Source organism: Panthera leo, chromosome A2 (assembly GCF_018350215.1).
Source record: "Panthera leo isolate Ple1 chromosome A2, P.leo_Ple1_pat1.1, whole genome shotgun sequence".
Taxonomy (NCBI): Eukaryota; Metazoa; Chordata; class Mammalia; order Carnivora; family Felidae; genus Panthera; species Panthera leo.
In genome coordinates, this window is record NC_056680.1 from 119,664,778 (window position 1) to 119,684,041 (window position 19,264).

A 19,264-nucleotide genomic window follows, 5' to 3' on the forward strand; every position below is an offset into this window, starting at 1 on the left:
TAAAGCAGGCAAGATGATGCCTGAGCTTCCCCGCTTACTGATTTTGCAACAGATGAAGACTTTCTTAAGCACCTTAAATAATATATTTCATTTTCTCTCTGGTTGAAATGACGGGAAGGAAATTAGAAAAATAACAAATCTTTTGTATGTTGTGATTACCTTGGAACTTCTAGGGTATGTCATAAGGTTTGTCCTCTCTATTTTCCTTCTGTATCTGAAGGGTTTTGTTTTTCCTCCCCCCGCTTCCCCCCTCCCCCGCCCCCCCCCCCCCCCCCGCCGCTTTTTCCTATTTGCTTCCCTCTAAAACTCCCTGTGTTCTTCTCCCTGAGTCCTCTTCATCCTTCATCATCAACAAGGATCTTGGCTATTTAAACTGAGAATTACAGCAGAGGCCGCGGGCCTCTAGTCAGCTTTAATTAGCAGGCAGTTTGCAGAGAGAAACAATAAGGAACCAGAATAGAAAACAAATAGTAAACTGGAGAAAATGGAGACAAAGAAATGGAGACAAAGCAAATGACTAGAATTAGCTCGGGGAGCTGGGGAGGGGCAAGCCAGAAATGTGATTCTTCCTTTTTCTTAGAATGGGAAGCCAGGCCTGGCGTGCAGTGGACCCTGGTGGGTGTTTGCGGAGCGAGGGAGCGAGGAGGTGACTGATGAATAGACGTGAGTGAGCATTTGGCTGTGCGTGGACACGCTTGATCCTGCCAACTCAACCAGCCCAGGGAAGGTGGAGGAAGGAAATGACAAAAGAAAACTCAGGATACCGATGTACCAATGTGAAACAAATTTTCCACAGCAGAAGCAAAAACACCTAAGGCATCGAGTGAGGAACAACATGACATTTGAGAAAGCTTAAGAAGTTGCCTGCTACACTCGAACCAGTGCGTTTGTTTTTTTGAAGGACGGTGCTGATTTGCCAGGAAGTATTCATTTCATGCCTCACTATTTGGCTTTTAGGTTGGACTTAATTAAAAAAGCTGTAGCATCTTTGAGTCCAATTTCCTCTTTTCACATAGCATCTGTCCCTGACAGCTTGCGTGAGGCTCGGCCACTTGTTGAGGCCGAGGCTAGAGGAGGAAATGACAGGGGAGAGGCGAGGTGGACAGACGCCTCTTGTTGGAGGTGGCCCTCTCTGATTCTGCATGGGCCCCATCACGTGCTTAGGAAGCTCCTTGCTTGAAGCAAGGCAACAGATGTCTCCGAGAGGGGGATGCTGGCTGCCTCACAAAGGCCAGCATGACTGAGGGTAGGCATGAGCGCACTAGCGGGAGAGGGAGGCACGCAGGCTCCTGTCCTCTGTTCAGAGCCGGAAGATAGGCCAAAATCGGATACAAGCAAAGTCTGGAAGGGAACAGTGGGAAAATACTTGGAATAAACATCATCCCTGGGCAGGGGCGGGGTGGGAGTTGGGACCTATTGCCAAACACAAATACACCCTACTGTTCTCTATATTCAACTAAATGGCATAGAAGATAAAAGTCTATACAGGGGGTGACTTTGCCTCTGGGTAGGCGCTGTTTTGTTTTGCCAAGGGGTGTTTTGTTTTGCAAATCCTAGCTGCCTGATTGCAAATCCTAGCTGCCTGTTTATGCCTTTACGTGGAGCTGCGGTTTTGAGTGTGACCAAGAAAGAGACCTGAAGCTTTCTCCCCTTAGATCTGTCACTCTCATTTATCAGGATAAGCCCATCAGTAAATCCAAACAAACTGGGATCTCATTTTGGAACCCAGTAATTGAGTTTGTGGTAAGCAAGCTCTTACAGATGGAGCATGCACTTAATCTGCTGTTTGATGTTTTTAGATTTGCTTTTAAAGCAGTTTGTTTGAAGTTCAAGATATTAGAATTTAGTTCTTTGGGGACTTCATTCTCAAGTTGAAGGAACCTTTGGAAATTGCTTAGGCCTTTATACTGGTCCTGATTCCTGAAATTACTTGGAATGTCCCTAACCGTGCTGTGCTGTTTTATAGCACAAGGTTCATCCCACCAAGTAAGTGCTGCGTTCACCTTCACTTTCTGGGACTTTTCTCATCTCCCCTATGTGCCCCCACTGGGGCCACATTAGATACATTAATTCTTATCTAACTGCCGAAGATGTTCTGGCCGCATTTTGTTGCTAGACAATTCCTGTTGCTTTCATACAAAGGAAACCAACGTTGTGACCTATCTCACTTGAAGCTTATAGTTAAAGCCTCGTTTTTTTGTGGTTCTGTGGGTATTAGAATCTTCTGCTCTTCCCATTTCCTTGCCTTTATGCCTGAAGAACCTAGATGGCCTGATGGTGAGCAGATTGTCAGAGATCCATGGAAGAAGGCCATTCTCTGGGCCACATGAGGACTTAAACACTAACGTAATCACATGCCCAGAAAGCAATCCAGGTTAGGAGCCATAGAGGTGCATTTGGCCAGGCTTATGAGGCTTGAGTGTCACCGTGAATAATGTTGGGTAACTTTTACCGAACTTTTCCAATTACACGAATAAGAAAAGGATGCTTATAGAAAAATGAGAGCAAAATATGGCTGAGCCAAAAGGATGGCTTCCCTGAAAATCCTGTGTTTAGAAATAGTCACATGAACCTTTTGATGTTTATGCTTCTAATTTCTTTCCATATATGTATATACGTGTAAATATATATTTTCTTTTTCCAAAAATGTGGTCAGACCACTTATATTAATTCTATTTCAAAATCCACTGTGAATGCATTTCTACATCTTAAGTATTTGACATCATTTGTAATGGTTATGGATAGTTCCTTTGCATGGATGGAACTTATTTTTTTTAACCAGTCACCGATTGTTAGATAATTTAGGTTGATTCCAATTTTTCTTTTTAATAAATCATGCTATGATGATTTTGTTATTTCATGGCTGAATGTGTGTGTGTGTGTGTGTGTGTGTGTATCACTTCTTTTTTATCCATTCATCTATCGATGGACACTTGGGATGTTTCTATAGTTTGGCTGTTATAAATAATGCTGCAATAAACATAGGGGTGCATGTATCCCTATGTTTGAGTTTTTGTAGTTTTTGGGCAAATACCCAGTAGTGCAATTCCTGGATTGTAGAGTAGTTCTATGTTTAATTTTTTGAGGAACCCCCATACTGTTTTCCACAATGGCTGCACCAATTTGCATTCCCACTGATAGTGTCAAAAGGTTCTTTTTTCCCCACACCATCGTCAACACTTACTGTTTTTTGTGTTTTTAATTTTAGCCATTCTGACAGGTGTGAGGTGATATCTTGTTGTAGTTTTGATTTGCATTTCCCTGATGATGAGTGATGTTGACCATCTTTTCATGTGTCTGTTGGTATCTATATGTCTTCTGTGGAGAAATGTCTATTCATGTCTTCTGCCCATTTTCAATTGGATTATTTGTTTCGGGGTGTTGAGTTGTAGAAGTTCTTTATATATTTTGGATATTAACGCTTTATCAAATATGTCATGTGCAAATATCTTTTCCCATTTCATAGGTTGCCTTTTGGTTTGGTCGATTGTTTCCTTTGCTTTGCTGAAACTTTTATTTTGATGTAGTCCCAGTAATTCCCAATAAGTCCCAAAATAATTTTGCTTTTATTTCCCTTGCCTCAGGAGACATATCTAGAAAAATGTTGTTATGGCTGATGTCAGATTACCACCTGTGCTCCCTTCAAGGATTTTATGGTTTCAGGTTTCATATTTAGGTCTTGAATCCATTTTGAGCTTATTTTTGGGTAGGGTAGAAGACAGTGGTCCAGTTCACTCTTTTGCATGTTGCTATCCAGTTTTCCCAACACCATTTGTTGAAAAGACTGTCTTTTTCCCCCATTGTATATTCACTCCTCCTTTGTCAAAGATTAAGTGACAATATAATTGTGGCTTTATTTCTGGGCTTTCGGTTCTATTCTGTTGATCTATGTGTCTGTTTTTATGCCCGTACCATACAGTTTTAATCACTATCTCTTTGTGATATAACTTGCAATCTGGAATTGTGATACCTCCAGTTTTGTTTTTCTTTTTCAAGATTGCTTTGGCTGTTCGAGGTCGTTTGTGGTTCCATACGAATCTTAGGATTTTGCAACTAAATCGCTATGCCTCTTTGTTTCTTTAATATCAAATTCTAGAAGCTTCGTTGGTCAAAAATTGCTATGCTTCTTATAAAAATCTGTCCTATATGCCCTTTAGGATGGCAGAGGACATCTGAGTGACAAAAATGAGTAGCTAATGCTTCTCAAACCAAACGTGACGTAGTGAAAAAAGAGAGAGGGCTCTCTGCCCTTTACTCTTTGGGAAGCTTTGTGGGTAATATTCTCTGCTATAAATTTGAAAAGAGGAACTGGACCCCTCATTTATTTTGGTTGTTCCAAGCCCTAAATATTAGATTCAGTGTGCTGAAAGTAGGCCTCATGAATGACCAGGCATGGACATTTTTTGTAATGGTACTTTTACTGTGCTCTGCCTATGTACATGTCCCTGCTTTATCTGTGAGGGTATCTGTAATCGTAGTTACTGGTGGCAAAGGAGGGAGAGAAAGGGCAATCCTCTTAGTTCTTCTCTGTGTTGAGACACGTGTTTTTGATATGCTGAGGACAGTTACTGTAAAATGCAGACTAACAGTGTTTCTCTAGAGAATAGAAAATACTTAGTGACGATGGAGTGCTTAGAGCAACCTTTCAATCCATTTATCAAAAGAGCTTATAATGGAACTCTCATTTCAAGGGAGGTCAAACACTAATAAATATTGGGAAAAGAAAGTTAAAAGGACATCAAGTTAATATTTTACTATCCATTCTTTGATCTTAGAAAGCTTGAAATATTTTCCACACTAATTTTGTGATTTATGGACTCATTCCTGACAATTGGCTTATTGGAACACATACAGATGCCTTGCTTTTAACTACAGCTTCTACAATGCTTTATAATACCAACCGATTTTTATGCATTCATTGGCCTCGCGTATTGACATTGCCACAGATCTGGAATAGTCTTTGCTAGTTCAGAACTGGATTATTGTCAGTAAAAGCAGCTGACATGTTACTGCTTTTTGGTTCAAATGTTGTAACAACATCTCTTGGTTTTGTTGTATTCCTTTGGGTGGAAAAACAATAAAATACCCCATACTTCATTGACACTTCCACACTTAACCTTTCAGCAAAATATTCAGGATCTGATCATTTTCCCCCTTCCATTGCTACCACTGTGGTCTCTGAGAAAAGCCCACAAACATCTCACCTTCACCCTGGATATTGCCATAATCTCCTAACCGGTTGCTGCTCTGTTTCCACCTTTGCCTCCCTTCAGAACCTGGATGCCAGAGGGAGCTTCCAAAATGCAGGTCAGATCATGTCACATCCCCTCCTCACTCAGAGTCAGCACCCTGGCCCCTGCTTGACCCGCCCTTGTCTTCCTCTCTTACCACGTGCCCCCTGTGCTGTCCCTTTGAGAAGAGGATGGAGCTGCCAGAAGGTCTCCATGAGCTCCAATCTCTCATCTACATCTCCACCTTGGTGCCCAGATGCCTTGCCTTCTCTTTTTTTTCCAGGCCACGAACTGTCCCTGTTGTTGCCTAAGATAATCCCATTCACTTGTCTCCTAGATTCTCTCTCTATCAATTTTCCCTCTACAGGATCCTACTAATAGGCTGTTATTTCTTTCACTCAAAAAATGGGACAAAACAAAAACGATCAATCAAACAAAAACAACTTTTCTTTTCTTTTCTTTTCTCTTCTCTTCTCTTCTCTTCTCTTCTCTTCTCTTCTCTTCCCCCCTTTATTTAGATATATTGACAAATAACATTGTGTAAGTTCAAAGTATACAATGTGATGATTGGAAACACACACACACACACACACGTGTGTGTGTGTGTGTGTGTGTATGTGTATTATTAGCAGATGTAACTGAGGGGTCAATATTAGCATATATTTATTAAAATCGTAACCACAGTAAGATTAGTTAACACATCCATCACCTAACATAGTTACGTTTGTGGGTTTTTGCCATGAGAACATTTAAGATCTACTCTCTTAGCAAACTACAAGTATATAATGCAGTATTATAACTACGGTTACCATGTTGTATATGTTGTATATGAGTTCAACTTTTCTTTAGATTTCATATGTAAATGAGTTCATGAAGGACTCATTTCTCTCACTCATCTCAATTAGCATAATGGCTTCAAGGTTCATCCATGTTGTTGAGAATAGCAAGATTTCCTTCTTTATGGCTGAACAACCCAACTTCTTTATCCATTTGTCCATCGAGGGGTACTTCAGTTGTATCAATATCTTGGCTATTTTGAATAATGCTGTAATGAATGTGGGGTGCACACATCTCTTGGAGATAGTGATTTCATTTCCTTTGGATAGATACCCGGAAGTGGGATTGGATCATATGGTGGCTCTATTTTTATATTAAAAAAAATTTTTTTTTAAAACATTTATTCATTTCCTGAGAGAGAGAGAGAGAGAGAGAGAGAGAGAGAATGAGTGGGGGAGGGGCAGAGAGAGAGGGAGACACAGAATCCAAAGCAGGCTCCAGGCTCTGAGCTGTCAGCACAGAGCCCGACACGGGGCTCGAACTCATGAACCGTGAGATCACGACTTGAGCTGAAGTCTGACACTTCACCCACTGAGCCACCCAGGCGCCCCCCTATTTTTACATTTTTTAGGAACCTCTATCCTGTTTTCCATAGTGGCTGCACCAATTTACATTCCTACCAACAGTGCACAAGGGCTCCCTTTTCTCCATATCCTCGCCAACACTTACTCTCTTGTCTTTTTGATAATGGCCATTCTGACAGGCATGGGGTGATATGTCATTGTGGTTTTGATTAGCATTTCCCTGATGATGAGTGACGTGGAGCACTTTTTCATGTAGCTATTGGCCATTTGCATGTCTTCTTTGGAAAGGTGTCTATTCAGGTCCTTTGCTCATTATTAAACCAGATTATTTGCCTTTCTTTGTTCCTTTCCTTGGCAGCATTTCCCCCTCCCATGACCACTCATTTCTCTGCTCCCTTTTCTTTTTTTTTATTTAAAAAAAATTTTTTTTTTAAGTTTATTTATTTTTGGGACAGAGAGAGACAGAGCATGAATGGGGGAGGGTCAGAGAGAGAAGGAGACGCAGAATCTGAAACAGGCTCCAGGCTCCGAGCTGTCAGCACAGAGCCTGACGCGGGGCTCGAACTCACAGACCGCAAGATCATGACCTGAGCCGAAGTCGGACGCCCAACCGACTGAGCCACCCAGGCGCCCCCTCTCTGCTCCCTTTTCAGCAAAACACTTTGCTGTCCATTCTTCCCCCCCCAGTTCTCCACTGAATTCCCTGCAGTCAGGCTTTTGTTCCCATCCCTCCACCTCATACCTTCTAGTCGGGGTCACCAGCCGCCTCCACAAGTGTTGCCTTCAAGATTCCATTCTCAGCCCTCACCTTAGTTGACCTCTCAGCCCCGTATGCTAATATCGATCACTCACTTCCTGCACCATGAAACATTAGCTTCTAGCTGCTTCCACAGTCTGCACTCTACTAATTGTCCTCCTGCTCAGGCCTCCTGATTGCTGCTGCTTCCCTGTCCTTACAACTCACTCCTCTCTCCTTCCCTCACTCAGCCTTGGGCCTCCTGGTGTCCTCAACCATCTCAGGTGCATTTCAGAGCCTTTGCATTACTGTTCCTTCTACCACAGATGCTCTTCTCGTGGATATCTGCAAGAATCTCTACCCCTCTCGTTCTTCAGGTATTGGCTCACATGTCACCAGTACTACCTATGATCTTTCCCTACCCCTTATCTTTAAAACAAATTTTTTTAAATGTTTGTTTATGTTTGAGCAAGAAAGAGAGAAAGAGCGTGAATGGGGGAGGGGGTGGAGAGAGAGGGAGACACAGAATCCGAAGCTGAGCTGTCAGCACAGCTCCTGATGCGGGGCTCGAGCTCGTGAACCGCGAGATCGTGACCTGAGCTGAAGTCGGATGCTTAACCAACTGAGCCACCCAGGTGCCCCCCCACCCCCCACCCCTTATCTTCATAGCACATCCCATCATCCGGCTTACTGTTTTCCTTGTTTTATTTGTGTCAGTCTCCACCCACTAGCCTGTGAGCTCCATGGTGGGGCGGGGCATCTATTATGTTCTCTACCATATCCCCAGTGCCTAGAATGGTGCCTGATACATGATAGGTATTCAGTAAATATTCGTTGAATGAATAAAGGAAGGAAGGAACGGTGAATGTTATTATTTTTAGCAATGTATTCGGGGAAATATATACTACAGTAGAACCCCTTGAGGCTCTTACTTTATAGGAGTTAAAAGATTCCTAGTTTTCTTCTAGTTATATGAATTAGGGGGGAAAAGGGGTGTTTGGGGAGGTGGAATGCCTTTCTTGTTTTGCCAGCCTTCCTGTACACACAGAGACACGTCCTCAGAACTCGAAATTCCAAGTATAATCCTCAGAGTCTATCTTGTAAGCACAAGCCATTTTTGTGCCAAACTGAATGACAAGGGCAGAAATCAGAGAAGGCGCTGAGAGTTTGCCTTCATGTGGCTCATTTTGATTCAGAGGCTCTAGGAGTGTAGGTTGAGACACTTCTGGAAACGTAGACGATCCCTCCTGCCCATCCGCGGTGCCTCCTAGCCAGGTAAAGACCTCGCAAGATACCAGTTTCCGTTACGGACGCATCAGCACGTTGGTATGCGTGGGATATGCTTGGCACCATCTCTACTCCCTGCCTTTTCTCAGATTGTTTTTCCCCTTTCTTCCAAAATCCCTCCTCCTCTATTTCTGCTTGCCGAAGTTCTATTCCTATCAAGGCCCCCCCGCAAACACAGACTCGTCTATGAAGCCTTTCCTCTGGAAAGCCTGGACACCCCTCCACTCCCCGACCCCATAGACTGTGCTCCTTAGAACAGCCAGCTCTGGGGTACTTCAGCTTAGCTGTAAACACACACACACACACACACACACACACACACACACACACACACACAGACACACATATACTTACAACACACAGACACGCACACAGACATATATACCAAATGTAAGCTCATTGAAGTCAGGGAGTGTATTTTCTTTTTGTGGTATTTTTAGCACCTAGGACATGCCTTGGACAACGAAGGCACTCAATATAATTAGAATTATAATCAAATGGACACAACCCCTTTTTTGTCAGATAAAAATTCATTCTTATAAATGCCCCTCCTGCTGTTTATTTTCCTTTTCCTCCTGTTTTGTGTCTGTTTAGACATTAAAGGCATTTTTTTTTAATGTTTATTTATTTTGAGGGAGAGAGAGAGCACGAGCAGGGGTGGGGCAGAGAGAGAGGGAGACAGAGGATCCGAAGCAGGTTCTGCTCCTGGCCCGATGCCGGGCTCCAGCTCACGAACCGCAAGATCATGACCTGAGCCGAGGTCGGAAGCTTAACCGACTGAGCCGCCCAGGCGCCCCTGTTTAGATATTATAAAGAGAAAGCACTTATGCACCACAACAAAGCCTCCTGCTTCATCCAGGGCATAATTGCACCCCTTGCCCGGCACCACGTGCTTGTCCAGGTGCCCTCGGATGTGTCTGTACACAGAGGCCACTCTTACTTGGCAGAGGAAGAGACCGGCTAAGCCACTTACATGAGATCGGTTTGCAACGCAGGGCTGGATTTCGACTCCTGCTCTTCTGAGAGTCTAAGGATGATTTGGCATTGACACCATGCCCACTCTGTATCACAAACTACACAGGTGTAAATCTCAGGAGTCCAGAAAGGTATATAAAGGCACAAGACCACCCATTTGTGGGTATTGAGGCGTTTCTACCGATGTTTTCCCCTGGTAGCGTAGGGGAAGCCAAGTGATGCTTGGCCCCCGAGGCTATTTACCCGCGTCTTCCTATGTGTCAGTAAGATCAGGAGAAGTGAAGGCCTGAGAAGCAGATTATTGACTAACGCAGACCTGGCCTCAGTGGCATTGGTGCCTTTGCCAGCAGAAAGGATTAGGCAAATTAGCAAAGGGCCTTGAGCCAACAGGGTCTTGTGGGAGGCCTCGCTGATGTCTGAGATGTGGGGCACTGGGTCCCAGAGGAGGAAAAAAGTGGCATGATCTTGGCTGAGCCGTCTGTGGGCACCACATGCTAGAAGTAGTCTGTGTTCAAAGCGCAGGGCTAAGAAGCTCAAAGCCAGGACGATTCCAAAAGGGGAAGGTTTATGTTTAATCATCTTTTTAAAAGGCTAAATTTATCAAGTGTATTTTATTAAACATATGCTAGAATGCTCTGCTTCGAAGGATCCCCAGCTTGTATGTTGCTGAGTGCCATGGGGTAAAACAACAGAGAGCTGTTGGATGCTCGAAAGGTGGGGGGGGGGGGAATAGTACTTCCAAGAGAGTATTTGCCTAACAGTCTCTGCTGACTTCGACCAGGGTATTTGCATGTTACAGGGCCGGTTCCTTTCCATTGTATACTTTAAAAAAAATTCTTCTTTCTAATGGCTTATGCGTACTCCGTTGAAGAAATGAAGGACAAAAGAAATAAAGTGCCCTAATTCTATCCAGCAGTCCAAAGAGGCATAATGGGAGCCAGATATTTAACGAATTTCTTGCGAATTGCCTTGCAGGGGTCAAGAGTGGCTTATAACAGGTAAACGCTCCTTGGGATACTTTGCCACCTGCCTGATTCTGTGCACCAAGTTATCTCAGGGACGGGCTCTTGGCTGAAGGTGAGATTTGCACTCGGGAACAAGGCAAATCCAGGCAGATGCGCTGTTAACGGCTCCTCTGGATTAAGAAGGAGAATCTGTCCTGAAGAACAGTACTGTTAGTGATCCATGGTGATTGCTGACGTCATGAGAGAACACACGCTCGTGTTTCATCTGCAGGCTTGTTAATCTTGATGATCCTCATAAATCAAGACATTCCTGAGCTCGTAGGTAGTGCTGTCTAGAGACGGTAGCAAAGGGTACACAGTCAGGCTGAGCCTCGTTTTTGTGAATGCTTTATGTTTTTCTAGCCCTTTCAGAAATCCCTGTCCATCTGATACAGCAACACTGGTTTTCCCTAGCTCTTTGCTTCATTTTGCTCATTTGTCAAATGGGAATGGAGATGTCACGTCTTTCAGAAGTCTTGCAATGATAGATAATAGACTTGGAGAGCACAGCAGGTCCTCCGTGTATTATTTTATTAGTATTGCACATAACTCAAGACTCTGACTTTTTATAAGAGTAATACAATTATGAAACAAGATTCCTGATACTGCTTGGTATCCCATGATCATTCCTGTATTTTCACTGAGCTTTTATTAGATAGGAGGCACGAGGGACTGGGATGTAAACACAGATAACTGACACATGGGGTAGAAAGTGACAAGCATTTTAAGAGACAAATCAATAACTCTCCATGAGAGTACAGATGAGATCGGTTTGCAACGCAGGGCTGGATTTCGACTCCTGCTCTTCTTCGAAAACCTGAGTGCCCAAGGAGAAACAGGGAAGACAGGGAACATAGCATGGAGCAAAGATTTGGAGGCGGGAACCTAGAGGGAACCCAGAAGGAGTAGATTTCATTCCAATCCAGGGGGCATGAGAGACGAGAGCACAAGTTAGACTAGGAAAAAAAGATTGGGGTCAGATTATGGAAGCTTCTCCGTGTCAAGCTGAGGAGAGTGGACGTTAGAGCAGAGACCATGGCAAGCAGTGATGAGGGAGACCGGAGACAACACAGTGGACAGAAGTGGGTGATGTCTTGAACTAGGGCCCTCTGGAGAGAGGGAGGGAGGGTGAGGCAAGAAATACCCTGACAAGAGAAGAGGCAGGAGTTAGCCATTAATGAGATGGAGAAACAAAGGTGAGCTGGTGAGAGGAGCTAGGGAGAAGGTGAGGCACTTCATGAAAGCCTGAGGTGTCTCCCCGAGCCTTTGACCACTGGCTTCCGAATGGACAAATCTTGGAAAAATATTGCCTTTTTATGTTCTTTCTCAATTTTGAGCGATGCTCTTTTCTACATTCAAGGATGCTCAGAGTAGCCAAAGGTACAGCATGATACTTCGAGCCGACAGAACAATATGATGCGTCAACTTGGTCAAGTTTTAAAAAAAGAAAGTGGCGATTCATTTTTCCGACTTGAAGAATTTCTCTTTTTCAAAACCGCCAACACGTGAAATTCTAAAGTCCATAAATTCACAGGTCGTCATTTGAGTAACAAAACTATATTTTCCCAAAGCTTTAGATGGTGAATTTGTCAGGTATATTTTGCCAAAAACCAACGTTTTAAGGACTCTCGGCTAAACCATACGTCTGTAGGTAACCCTCTTAGAAAAGTACAGTTGCGGTGGCCAGTTTGGAACAGGCCGGTGGCCTTACTCTTGCGGTCCTCCAGCCTGATCATCAGCCCCTTCCTCGGGGCTCCTCTGGCTTTGCCCCTGTTCCCCCCAAGGGAACTTCCGGTGCTACAGGTGGTATGACAGCGTTTCACCTCCCAGCCCTTGAAGTACCCTGTGCTAGTCCAGCTAAGTTGTCAGACGGTTCCAAGAAAGACAGTGGAAATACATTTTTGAGTTTGAGCTTTTATCAGTTTGTGCCCTCGACAGAACACATATTTGACGGACTTGAAGAGGAAGGAGAAGGAAACTCTACAGCTATGATGATAATAAGCCCTTCTTCCTATGCAGTGCATTAAAATTCATCCTACCATTCTCACTTGACTGCAGTCCTTGGAGATTTAGTAGGTCAAGTAGTATAATTCATATACCGTGGGTGAGATGATGTGGGAAGAGCAAGTCTAAGTGATCTGCCCAAGGTCACCTGGTTAAGTTAGTGTCCACTCCCCAAGTCCAGATCTGCAGCCCTTCCCAGTGTATCATGTTGTCCTTTCACAGCAAGGATGAGGGGAGTCCCGGGCATGAGGTCTGGGTCATCTGGAGTGCAGGACCCCACAGAAAGCTGGGGAACATCTGAGAGCCTCTCAGGAGTGAGTGTTCTACTTGGATCCCAACTGAATCCGAAAATGGACCTTCTTTTGAGAGCAGGAGTGAGTGTGCTACACTGAGATCCCAGTTGAATCCAAAAACGGACCTCCTTTTGAGCGCAAGCTCCAGATCGACCTCAGGACTGATGAGGCCTTCAGTCAGGTGAGAGTTCTGTGTTTCCAGGGAGCCGGGGGTTTCCTTCCGTCTGGATCAGACTCTTGGGGGCCTGTCTCCCGCCTGGTGCCATGCCCCCGCTAAGTGCGATGTATCAAGAGGCAGTGTGCTTCGGGCTTATGTTAGTTCCCTAGGGCTGCTGTCTAACAGGGCAGCTTAAAACAGCAAAATGTATCCCCCCACAGTTCTGGAGGCTAGAAGCCCTAAGGTATCAGCGGGAGTGTGTTCCCTCCAAGGGCCCTCGAGAACAAAACTCCCTGCCTCTCTTCTGGGGTCTGACAGCTCCCAGCATGCCATCCATGGCCTTCCTTGTCTTGTAGCTTGCTTCACTCCAATCTCTGCCTCTGTATTCACAGGGCATTCTTCCCTGTGTGCCTCTGTTTCCTCTTTCCAAGGATACCAGTCATTGGATCGAGAGCCCACCCTAATTCAGTATGACTTCATCCTAATTAGTTATATATGAAAACACCCTGTTTCGAGGTAACGTCACATGCTGAGGCTCCAGGTGGACATGAATTTTCGGGGCGACACTCTCCCACACACCACAGTGGCCAAATATAGGCTCCGGGGCCAGCGTGATTAGATCCCTGTCCCACCCCTCTTCCAGGTCTGCCCAGCTTCTGGGGGCCTCACCCAGTACCCTCATCAGGGGCAGCAGGCTGACTTCTCATTGCTGTCATGTGTTGATGCTGGTGTCTGTTTCCTCGTCCCCAGTCATCTGTTCGCCGGAGTCATTGCTGTGTTGGCCCATATTCCCCACAGCAAAACATCTTAAGATCGGCCTGTCTTCTGAGTTACTTTCATGATACACTTGATTCGTAGAAATTGTTCTTTCCAGAGGTGAAACTTGGCAGGATGTATGAGGCTTGTCTCCATTTATGTGCTACCTTTAGGAAGCCATTCACCTGTTCTTATGATGTGTTCTGGCCTTAGGGTCCATCTGGGGCTGCCTCAGTTACTTGCCCAGGCACGCCATGGGCACGTCACCCTGGCATCTCCTCCCCCCACTCCCCTTCAGACTCTACCTTCCCCTGCCCTCATCTTCCCTAATTCTACCAGAGGATTTTCTTTATCCGCTCCTCTCAGGGCTCTGCCTGGAGATGGGTGGGGTTTGGGGCTGCTTCTTAGGGCCCTCCATTTTCTGGCACCTTTCTACTGCCCTCCCCTGGTCTACTAGCTTCCCCTAGCTTGTGGGACTTGAGGAAAGCCTTAGCTTACGTAACACCCGTCCTTCCAAATCTTCTGCCCATTCCTGGGCCCAATACTGTGAAATAGAAAATAATCAATTTCTTCGTTTTCTGCCATTATGTCGTGTCCTCTTTTCTCTCTAAAGTAATAAAAGCAGCAGTCCTAGCTGAGTGCATGGGCAAGGGCCACTGGCTATAGGGACAAAATACAAAACAAACCCACAAAACACCACTGGAGGTAGTTCTGAAAAATATTCTCCTAACTCAAAAATTTCAGTTTCACAGTTTAATAAATGTTCACAGAGAAAGCAGAGGACATAAATTAGTGACCCAAACCCAATTTGCTGCTGATGAAACCCCAATCCTGTGATATCCCTGGGAGATTTGTATGCTGTGGGGTGTAGTTGAGAGTTAAGAACCCAAAGATGACTTAAGTAAAAAAACACACGCAGAGGGGCTTAGCCAAGCTGTGATTTGTAGAGAGAGAGAGCACTTCCTAACCAAACGACATGAAAAATTGTAAAATGTGACCAAGTGAACCATCCTTGTCTCGGTTAGTCTGCTTTGGAATTCTAGATGTTCAGATTTTAGCATCAGATGGAATGTTTTTGTATAATACTATGTGCAGAAGGGACCGTTTTAGTCTTGGTGTTGGCTGAGCACCCAACATAGTAAACGGGCCATTTCAAAATTTAAGAGACTGCCGCACGGAAGCGGAAAAGACATGAACGCCAATTGGCTTTGGTGACTCTTGACCCGTCGCCCACATTTGGGGGTGTGGCAAGCTGCCGAGTTAGAATTTTGAAGCAAGCTACGCACTATGCTCTAAATCTAAACCCTCTCCAGAAAAGGTATGGAGCTGCCTGCCCCTTTCCTCAAACGCAGGGAGAAGAGCTCCAACCAGACCTCTTGGAGGGTTTAATAAGTGCCCTCCGCACTTTGGGGGACACAGTTGACTGGAGCTTGACTCACCCCTAGGAAATCTAAAGGTCACGTTGCTCTCGGATCGTCACCTTAGGGCCCATTGGGTAGCAGGAATTTGTCAGGGCAAAGGAGCAGATGTGAGCCAGGCCTGAGACAGTTGTTCCGGGAGAGTCACTTGGAGGCTAAAGTGACATCAAAAGGAGAGTGGGCCTCCAGATTTCCAGTGGCTGAGGAAGGAGCCCTAAGCAACCGGCATTTGTTACAGGTGAGAAATCCCTAGTAATTTTAGGGGAACACATGAAATCACCCCAGGAGAAAAGTATGTTTTAAATGCTTGCTGGGCGAGCACCTAAGCCTTCTTTTAGGGGTACTAATCGAGTAGGACCTTTCCTACCTCCTCTCTCCCCTCCATCCCCATCTGAAAGGACAGTGGGCAAGATGGAGTGGGAAGGATAAAAGGGCAGGCGAGAGAAGAGACTTCTTCCGCCTCAGGAAAATAGCCAAAATCAGGCTGAGCCCAGAAGTGGGGAAGGTACAGCTCTGAACCAAGTTAGAAATATTGCACTGGATTGAACATGTTCATTGCTCCGCTTTGTGTTTTGTGAATTGGGTTTCTGACAAACTTCTTATTATCTAAAAGTAATCTGAAGACATGAGATTTGCCCTAAATTTCTTTCAGAGCAGGGGAAGAGTTAACCTAACAGAACACATGTGAAGGGACGATGTGAGACAAAAATAAAGTTGCTGAGAGCCCATGAATGTTCTTGTTCCAACAGTAGCTACATATATCGAGCTTTCAAAGAGAGACCTAAAACATCCATATCCGACCAATATGTTTGGGCCTTTACTATGTTGGGCAATAATACTGTTTTAGGAGCTAGGGCTAGAACTGGCTTAGAAAGAACATCCCTTTATCTGCTGTTCATTTTCTACATACTTAAAATCACAAAACAATTATTCCGCACACCCAGCTTATCAATAGGGATAGTCTCCTCTGGGACAAAGATGAATTTTGTTTTTTATCTTAAAACAAAATAGTTTCACAACAGTTCTGGCACTCGCCCTGATTTATCACAAAGCTTGTGATTTGTAAAAAAAAAAAAAAAATAATAATAATAATAAATAAAATAAATTAAATAAATAAATAAATAAACAAACTGCATTTGTTAAATCTTAGAGGCATGATAAAATGGAAAGTTGAGTCAATAGCTGAATAATTTTTAGCGACCAAGTAATCAAAGCAATTGTACAGTTAGCTGTCTGGTTTGCAGAGAATGAAAAGTATGATAAAGTTTGCTTGTGTGGAAAGCCATATGGAGTGCCAGAATGTAACTCTTCAGGCCCAAATTTTATTCTTCTGAACGAGGAAGCACATCTACGTAATGGTGATCTCTCTTGACTTGCCTTCATCTCTGTTTCCCCCCCTCCTTGTTCTCCTTCTAGTCTGACTGTCCTCCCCTCCCTCATGTCTGTCTCTTCTCTTCCACTGCTCCCCTTCTCGCCACCAAACCTTTTTATTTTTTTTAATTAAAAAAATTTTTTTTACATTTATTTATTTATTTTTGAGAGAGAGAAAGAGAGACAGCGCACAAGTGGGGGATGGGCAGAGAGAGAAGGAGACGCAGAATCCCAAGCAGGCTCCCGGCTCTGAGCTGTCAGCACAGAGCCCAACGTGAGGCTCGAACTCACAAACCGCAAGATCGTGACCTGAGCCGAAGTCAGACGCTCAACGGACTGAGCCACCTAGGTGCCCCCCTCCCCGCCACCAAACCTTTTTAAATACATATGTACTTGAATCTTACTCGTGTGTCAGATTTCAGTGTTCCGTATCCAGTTTGCCCTTCTAGTGGGCAAAATGCAGAATCAGTGTCAAGCAAATCTCTCAGAATGTTCCGAGTGTCGTGATTTGCCTTCAGTCCCGTGATGGGTGAGCTAGCCCTCCTTAGGATGCAGTGTGGAAGCTAGCATGTGAATATTCATTGATGTAGCCTGTGGTGCACGGTGTGAGTTGGTAAATCTTTAGTCCCTAAACTAGTTTTATCTTAATAAGCAGACTTGAAAGCATCCTATTTTGTTTTTAACATATATTTATTTTTGAGACAGAGAGAGACAGAGCATGAACAGGGGAGAGTCAGAGAGAGAGAGGGAGACACAGAATCCAAAACAGGCTCCAGGCTCTGAGTGGTCAGCACAGAGCCCGACGCGGGGCCTGAACTCATGAACTGCGAGATCATGACCTGAGCAGAAGTCGGACGCTTAACCGACTGAGCCACCCAGGCGCCCCGAAAGCATCCTATTGTTTGATCGGTTTCCTGGGAGGGTGTTTCACGTTTTAAAACTATAGTCAATGTAAACATTTCCTGAGACGTTAATTACTAGTATCTCCTGTAAATGGACGTACTGGCATCATGTAAAAGAAAGAGGAATGTTCTGGTGAAGTAACTTGTTTCATAAACAATAAAGAGGATCCACAAAGGAAAAATATAGAAGGAGGCTAATGATGGGAACACAAAAATCCCTCTATGGAATGTCACTGCAGACTGTGCTGATTGCCAAGAAGGCGGGTGTAATCTCGGAGACATTGTCAGGAAAGGAGATCCCAGGCACTGGAGGAAAGAAGAAAGGGGTAGAGCAGGTGCCCCGTAAACTGCTGCATCCTTGACCTGTGATAACTTCATCCTCCAAGAACCAATGTCTGGGGAATCTTGTGTCCAAGGTAATTCTTCAGATGCTTTGGTTATCATTTAAATGTTATGGCAGACCACTCAATCCGGTATAATCGATGTGTTAGAACTGCTTCAAAGTCCCTCCTGTCCCAGCAGCTTTGTTAGCATCCTTGGGGGATGACATGGGAATGTAATCAGGTGAGTGCAAAGGGAGTTGCTCTGGGTAATTTGCATTCTGTGGAGGTGCCAGATTCCCGTCCTCCCACGCAATGATGAGCATTTCCCTCTAGAGGTGTGCAGTGTGTATAATAAGTAGTCCTCTGTGTTTTAGATGTGATTGGTTATGTCCAAGCCTCTTTAGCACTAAGAATATAATTTTAGGAGGTCCTGGGTGGTTCAGTCGGTTACGCGTCCAACTCTTGGGTTTTGGCTCAGGTCATGATCTCAGGGTTTGTGGTTCGAGCCCCGCATCAGGCTCTGTGCGGACAGTGCAGAGCCTGCTTGGGCTTCTCTCTCTCCCCGTCTCCCTCTGCCCTTTCCGCCAGCTCTCTCTTTCTCCCATAAATAGATAAATACTTTTTTTAAAAAAAAGAATATAATTTTATTGTAATGATATTTTTAAGGAAACAGCCCCCAAACCCCATCTTAAGGAAAACAAGAGGGGGATGGACCCAGATACATCTTATCACTGTTTATTGTTTTCTCCTTCTTTTAAATCCTTTGCCCAGACCTAAGAAATTGCGATTTGACAAGGCCAATTTTCTAGAAGTCTGATGGCCTCTAATTCAGGATCACTTCAAATATTTTTTAGGGGTCTGCAACCTCTTTATATGCATTTTGAAAAACCTAATGAAGAAATTGAAGTGAAAATCTTTGTAAGTGATGACATAATAACTTCCCTTTGTTTTGGAAATCAAATCTTGTGGAACATTCAGTTTGGGGGGAAATATTAAGAGGGGTCTGTGAGTTACGCAGTTGGTAACTGTGGTTTAGTTGACTTCAGTTTACAATTAATGGCATTTCTCGTGTGGTGGGCAGAATAAAAGCCCCCCAGAGATGTCCCCGTCTTCATCCCTGGAACCTGCGGCCTGTTGTTACATGGCAGGAGGAGCCAACAGATGGAATTCAGGGTGTTGAATCAACTGACCTTGAGATGAGATGATCCTGTGTTATTGGGGTAGACCCAGTGTAAGCATAAGGGTCCTTTTCAGTGAAAGAGGGAAGCAAGAGAGACAGTCGCAGAGAGATTTGAGGAAGCTATGCGATTGGCTTTTGGAGAGAGAGGAAGGGACCGTGAGCGAAGAATGCAGGTGGCTTCCAGAAGCTGGAAAAGGCAAGAAAACAGAGTCTTCCCTAGAGGGTCCAGAAGGAACCCAGCCCTGCCGCCACCTTGATTTTAGCCC

The 19,264-nt window shown here is 44.5% G+C and overlaps 1 protein-coding gene across 1 annotated transcript in view; it reads left to right on the forward strand.

Annotated features, from left to right (window-relative positions):
- Positions 1-19,264, forward strand: part of CHN2 (chimerin 2) — a 299,632-nt gene that overhangs the window by 89,676 nt on the left and 190,692 nt on the right. The window lies entirely within an intron of this gene.